We start from the raw sequence: 8,033 nt of genomic DNA on the forward strand, positions 1-8,033 counted from the left end.
GAACTCCTGAACTCAGGTGATCCACCTGCCTCGGCCTCCCAAAGTGCTGGGATTACAGGCATGAGCCACTGCGCCCGGCCGTACTTGTCTATTTAGAAAGCTTCCTAGGGGAACTTCTAACAGGAGAACCACTGTGTAAGGGATTGGGTTTAGGCATTGTTTTCAGGTAGGATTTTCTTTGTTAGAAAAGATAGGGATGCATATATCAGGCTAAGAGAACTATAAGCAATGACGTTAAGGCAGGAATACATGGTGAGGTCTAGAAAGTAAGTTTATTCAGATTTGGTAAGTTTTCATCACCAGAAAACAAAGTACATGGATGTATGCACCAGATAGTTTCTGATGAAAGGCCTTCACTATGATAAAAGTTTAGCTTTAATAAAATGACATTTGAAAAATATTTCTGAACTTATGCAAATGGCAGGAAATACGTAATTTACTAAATTACTTGGTAATGAGCCTTGCAACACATTTCTTCCATTTTTGGTATCAAGAAAAAGCCTATATCTCCTGCTGCAATTTCTTTTTTCCTTTATCTGGACAAAGAAAATTATATGGTCCATGGTGTTTTATTTTAGACTTTGGCCATTAGGAAACTCAATGTTAATTTTAGTGCTTGATTATAGAAACTCACACCAGGATTCAGATAAAATTTTCTCTCTTCACTCTTCATATTATTTTCAATACTTCTATTTAATCTGTATTCTGATAACCTGTTTGATGTGTGCTTTAACATAGAAATGTATTGAATTCTTTTTTGGAATTAGAGAAATATAACTTTCATGTCCTTCTACCTTTCACTCATGTATTCATCCATCCATCCCTAAGCAATGAGGTCCATATGACCTGGCTCCTGATGACTCTCTGACCTCATTCTCTGCTAATTTCTCTGTTGTGCACTATACTCTTGCTCTTATCCAACACACCAGTCTTGATCTTATTTGCTTTCTTTCTGCTTGAATTATCTCTTCAACTAAAGCAGTGCTTTGCAATGCTTTTCATGTCATGGAACACACAGAAAATAGAAATGTTTGTACAACACACTAAGGTGAAGAGGGGAAGCTACTGATCACTAGAAGCTACTAGTATGGTGCTTTGACTACCCTAGGCTCTGCCCTGCTGGCTCAAAGTCTAAGATAATCACTGTGTCATTGTGGCATACCACCAATTAGATATTTGAATGGCTGTCTTCTTTATATTAGTTGGGTCTCAACTTAAATCTCTTTTCCCCAGAGAAGGTTCCCTTCACCACTTTCACAAGAGTAGACCCCTCCAGCCTCTCCATGATGTTTTCTCATTTATATCTTCCTTACAGCATGATCAGCACCTGAACTCACCTCACTTATTTATTCATTGGTTTACTTATTTATAGTTTGTCTTAATCAATTTCAACATATGCTCCTTGAGTGCAGGGATACTTCTATGTTTTGTTCATGCACCAAAAGCCTAGAAAAAGTTATAAATACTTAATAAACATATCAGTTTGATGGAAATAGTGATTGACTGGTCAAGAATATTCCCCATTCCTGATGAAGCCTCCCCTAGTCTGGTTCTGGAACATACTTCAGTCAATGAGTTAAGGCAGATACTTTGTCTTCCCATCTTTGTAGTCTTAATGGATGGCATATTGCCTGGCTAATAGTACACACATAAGAAGTGCTTGTTGAATAAATGAGTGAAAGAAGTGGTGAAGGATGGAAATAAATAGATTCTTGAACACATTCTTGTAATTCTTTGGTTTGTTTCAAGTTCTTTGAGTATTTTCAACTGGAGCTGGGCACTTTAATTTGAAACCTGGACAATATTGCCAAGTGTCTTGATGCATTAGGTTAAAATGCAGTTAGGCTAATGTGAGACACACATTATGTGATCTAGGGCACATCTTTTAACTGTGAGGATGCAGTTTTCTTTTGTGCAAGCTGAATATAGTAGGTAGAGAAAAGTTCTGCAGCCCATTACTGTCTTTAAATATCTGCTGTTTCAACAGAAATTCAGAAAAGGAATGTTGAGGAAGTTGTGATGCAGGTAATCCAGGTTATTGCCAGGATCCTACTAGGGGACCAGGGGCTACTTTTTAAAAATATAATGACTAAAAATTATCCAGGGGGCCCTATGTACATGTTTTTAGGAGTTGGGGTTTGTACTTAGGACATCTATATATAAAAGACCTGAGCATCCTCAGATTCTAATCCTCTGCAAATCCAGTTCCCCAGGATATAGAAAGCCAGCTGGATTGCCCTCCCTCTCTGCTTGTCTACTGCTGAGCAACACCTTCTCATTAGCTGGTGATGGTGAAAGAATGAGCAACAGCTGCAATGTAGCTACATGTATGAAGTAGTTTTCCAGGGTTGAGAATTCTATTTTCTCAATGTACTCCAGCATTTAAGAAACAAACAAGCAAAAGGCCTTTCCAAGCCTCTATTTATTAATTTGAAAACTTGAATAACTTGAATATGCCTAAGCTGTTGTGAAGATTAAAGATGATAATACACAGAAAGGGCCTTGCATAGTGCCAGGCATATAAATAAACACTCAATCATGCTGGCTACAACTGTTGTTACATTATGCAAGTCATGAGCCAGAAGCCAAAATATTTAATCCCCAAATACTAGCATTTAATTCAAATTCTATCTACTGAAGTTAGAGCAGTTGTCTATGATGTCCAAAGAATGAAATTCAGAACTGCACACAATGACAGTCATCTCCTTCAATTAGAAAACCCCAGAATATTAATAATCCCATCTGTGTTTCCCAAACAATTTGAAAAAGCTGCAAAATCTAAAAATAAGCCAAAACAAAGAGATAGTCTACAGGCAAATTTCAATTTTAGATTTCTTATAGAAAAAGTTGACATCATTGTGTTTGGCATTACAACTATATCAATACTGTATTTAGTGACAATCAGATACTCTGGCACAGTCATCTCCCTTTCAATGTGACAGGATGAATGCTTATCTCTTTGGAAACTCATTGTTTGTTTGTTCTTGTTTTATTTCCCATTAAGTGATGGGCCTGGAATAACAACTTCCCATTCACAGTAAAAAGTATTTAAAGGTGTGGTTCATGCTTAAAGATGCTATTTATTTGTTTTAAGTTTTCAAGGTGGTATTGGAAATTAAGAATAAAACAATTTTAGAAAATGGATATCATCAACTTTAAAAATGGATACAAACTGCAAGTGACAAGCTCCAAACAGTTTTTCAAAATGTTAGTTATTGAATAATTTCCAATAAGAAATTAGCTTTGATAAAATATTAACAGCAATTTTTGACTAATTTTAGTTTGAAGAGGTGCTTTTCTGTAGAATTTCTAAGTCATTGATTATAAACTCAAATAACATGATTTATCATAATTTCCCTATATCACAGTTTTATCCTAAAAATGTTAATGTATGTAAAACTGTTCATATATCAAACAAAAAATTATAACTACTATGTATGCAGAAGAGTAGACATATATTTTCTTCTTGGAGAACAATATATTTCACATAAACAGAAATGATAAAGAAAGCCCAATATAGAAAATATTTTGCAAATCTAATTAAGATTTTTGTTTTACCGGTATCCAGTTCCAAGATGGTCGAATAGGAAAAGCTCTGGTCTGCAGCTCACAGCATGACTGACACAGAAGATGGTGATTTCTGCATTTCCAACTGAGGTACCTGGTTCATCTCACTGGGACTGGTTGGACAGTGGGTACAGACCATGGACGGTGCACTGACCCAGGGCAGGCATCGCCTCATCTGGGAAGCACAAGGGGTCATGGGATTTCCCTTTCCTAGCCAAGAGAAGCCATGACAGACTGTACTTGGAAAATCAGGACACTCCCACCCAAAAAACTGCAATTTTCCAATGGTCTTAGCAAACGGCATACCAGGAGATTATATCCCACACCTGGCTCAGCAGGTCCCATGCCCACAGAGCCTTGCTCACTGCTAGTGCAGCCCAAGATTGAACTGCAAGGCAGCAGCCTGGCAGGGGGAGGGGCGTCCACCATTGCTAAGGCTTGACTAGGTAAACAAAGTGGCCTGGGAAGCTTGAACTGGGCAGAGCCCACTACAGCTCTGCAAGACCTGCTGCCTCTGTAGACTCCGCCTCTGGGGGCAGGGCATACCTGAACAAAAGGCAGCAGACACTTCTGCAGACTTAAATGTCCCTGTCTGACAGTTCTGAAGAGAGCAGTGGTTCTCTCAGCATGGTGTTTGAGGTCTGAGAACAAACAGACTGCCTCCTCACGTGGGTCCCTGACCCCTGTGTAGCCTAACTGGGAGACACCTCTCAGTAGGGGCTGACTGCCACCTCATAAAGGCAGATGCCTCTCTGGGACAAAGCTTCCAGGGGAAGGATCAGGCAGCAATATTTGCTGTTCTGCAATATTTGCTGTTCTGCAGCCTCTGCTGGTGATACCCAGGCAAACAGCATCTGGAGTGGACCTCCAACAAACTCCAACAGACCTGTAGCTGAGGGACCTGTCTTAGAAGGAAAACTAACAAACAGAAAGGAATAGCATCAACATCAACAAAAAGGACATCCAAACCAAAACGCCACCTGTAGGTCACCAGCATCAAAGATCAAAGGAAGATAAAACCACAAAGATGGGGAGAAACCAGAGCAGAAAAGCTGAAAATTCTAAAAAACAGACCACCTCTTCTCCTCTAAAGGATCGCAGCTCCTCTCCAGCAATGGAACAAAGCTGGCTGGAGAATGAGATGAGCTGACAGAAGTAGGCTTCAGAAGGTCGGTAGTAACAAACTTCTCCGAGCTAAAGGAGGATGTTTGAACCCATCGCAAGGAAGCTAAAAACCTTGAAGAAAGATTAGATGAATGGCTAATTAGAATAAACAGTGTAGAGAAGACCTTAAATGAACTGATGGAGCTGAAAACCATGGCACTAGAACCAGTGACACATGCACAAGCTTCAATAGCTGATTCAATCAAGTGGAAGAAAGGGTATCAGTGATTGAAGATCAAATTAATGAAATAAAGTGAGAGGAGAAGTTTAGAGAAAAAAGAGTAAAAAGAAATGAACAAAGCCTCCAAGAAATATAGGACTATGTGAAAAGACCAAATCTATGTTTGATTGGTGTACCTGAAAGTGATGGGGAGAATGGAGCCAACTTGGAAAACACTCTTCAGGATATTATCCAGGAGAACTTCCCCAGCCTAGCAAGGCAGGCCAACATTCAAATTCAGGAAATACAGAGAACAGCATAAAGATACTCCTTAAGAAGAGCAACCCCAAGACACATAACTGTCAGATTCACCAAGGTTGAAATGAAGGAAAAAATGCTAAGGACAGCCAGAGAGAAAGGTCGGGTTACCCACAAAGGGAAGCCCATCAAACTAACAGCAGATCTCTTGTCAGAAACTCTACAAGCTAGAAGAGAGTGGGGGCCAATATTCAATATTCTTAAAGAAAAGAATTACCAACCCAGAATTTCATATCCAGCCAAACTAAGCTTCATAAGTGAAGGAGAAATAAAATCCTTTACAGACAAGCAAATGCTGAGAGATTTTGTCACCACCAGGCCTGCCTTACAAGAGCTCCTGAAGGAAGCACTAAACATGGAAAGGAACAACTGGTACCGGCCATGGCAAAAACATGCCAAATTGTAAAGACCATCAATGCTAGGAAGAAACTGAATCAACTAATGGGCAAAATAACCGGCTAACATCATAATGACAGGATCAAATTCACACATAACAATATTAAACTTAAATGTCAATGGGCTAAATGCCCCAATTAAAAGACACAGGCTGGCAAACTGGATAAAGAGTCAAGACCTGTCAGGATTCAGGAGACCCAACTCACGTGCAGACACACATAGGCTCAAAATAAAGGGATGGAGGAAGATCTACCAAGCAAATAGAAAGCAAAAAAAAAAAAAAAAAAAAAAAAAAGAAGCAGGGGTTGCAATCCTTGTCTCTGATTGTCTCTGATAAAACAGACTTTAAACCAACAAAGATCAAAAGAGACAAAGAAAGCCATTACATAATCGTAAAGTGATCAATTCATCAAGAGGAGCTAACTGTACTAAATATATCTGCACCCAATACAGGAGCATCCAGATTCATAAAGCAAGCTCTTAGAGACCTACAAAGAGAGTTACACTCCCACACAATAACAATGGGAGACTTTATCACCCCATTGTCAATATTAGGCAGATCAACGCGACAGAAGGTTAACAAGGATATCCAGGATTTGAACTCAGCTCTGCACCAAGCGGACCTAATAGACATCTACAGAACTCTCCACCCCAAATCAAAATAATATACATTCTTCTCAGCATCACATTGCACTTAATCCAAAATTGACCACATAATTGGAAGTAAAGCACTCCTCAGCAAATGTAAAAGAACAGAAATCACAACAAACTGTCTCTCAGACCACAGTGCAATCAAATTAGAACTCAGGATTAAGAAACTCACTCAAAATCGCACAACTACATGGCAACTGAACAACCTGCTCCTCAATGACTCCTAGGTAAATAACGAAATGAAGGCAGAAATAAAGATATTCTTTGAACCAAGACACAATGTACCAGAATCTCTGGGACACATTTAAACCAGTGTGTAGAGGGAAATTTATAGCACTAAATGCCCATAAGAGAAAGCAGGAAAGATCTAAAATCAACACCCTAACATCACAATTAAAAGAACTAGAGAAGCAAGAGCAAACACATTCAAAAGCTAGCAGAAGGCAAGAAATAACTAAGATCAGAGCAGAACTGAAGGAGATAGAGCCACAAAATCCCTTCAGAAAATCAATGAATCCAGGAGCTGTTTTTTTGAAAAGATCAACAAATAGACCGCTAGCAAGACTAATAAAGAAGAAAAGAGAGAAGAATCAAATAGACACAATAAAAAATGATAAAGGGGATATCGCCACTGATCCCACAGAAATACAAACTACCATCAGAGAATACTATAAACACCTCTACGCAAATAAACCAGAAAATCCAGAAGAAATGGATAAATTCCTGGACACATACACTCTCCCAAGTCTAAACTAGGAAGGTGAATCTCTGAATAGACCAATAACAGGCTCTGAAATTGAGGCAATAATTAATAGCCTACCAATCAAAAAAAGTCTAGGACCAGATGGATTCACAACCGAATTCTCCCAGAGGTACAAAGAGGAGCTGGTACCATTCCTGCAAAACACACAAAAAAAGTTTCAAAAGACTGTATAAATGAGGGTGAAATAAAAATGTCAGTCAATAAAAAATAGAAGTTATTAATATTTGTAACAGACCCTTATAAAAGAAATTACAAAGGATATTCTTAAGGCAGAAGGAAAACAATTTCAGAGGAAATAGCTGAGCTACAAGAAGAAATGATAATCAAATAAATTAGTAAACATGTGGGCAAGTAAAAGCAAATATTCATAGTGAAATAAATAATGAAATAATAATATTTAATTAATGGAGTAAAAGCCAAAATCAAGGTAACTAATTATTTCACAATACCCTACAAGATGGGGGTGATCTGAGTTATTTAAAGGCATTTGTATAGCTTGAAAGGTAGTGAAAAGTATAAATAATCTTTATACTTTAATTTGTTTATGTATGTTAAAATTATAAGATAATCCAGAAATAGGGTGCAGAAATCCTATAATAATGCAATAGAGGAAGAAAATTAATTTTAAAACTTATTGGGAAGAATAGAAGGAAAGAGTAAGTATAAGAGAAGCACCAAATACACAGTATGTTCATGTTTTTTAACATAAAATAACATGGTTAAAAGTATTTATTGAACTCCTGGATTCAAGTGATCCTCCCACCTTGGCCTCCCAAAGTGCTAGGATTACAGGTGTGAGCCACCCTACCTGGCCTAAAAATAATTTCTAATATAGGAATAGTCATAATAAAATTAAAACTAAACTTACCAGTTAAAAACTAAGATTTTCAGATTTGAAAAGAAAGTAACTATCATATTTGTATTTGTATAAGAAATTAACCTAAAACTTGAAGATACTGAAAAGATGAAATTTAAAATATAGAAAAATATATAGTAGGCAAAAAATAACAAAAA

The sequence above is a fragment of the Symphalangus syndactylus genome, chromosome 18 (assembly GCF_028878055.3).
Source record: "Symphalangus syndactylus isolate Jambi chromosome 18, NHGRI_mSymSyn1-v2.1_pri, whole genome shotgun sequence".
In the NCBI taxonomy this organism is placed as follows: Eukaryota; Metazoa; Chordata; class Mammalia; order Primates; family Hylobatidae; genus Symphalangus; species Symphalangus syndactylus.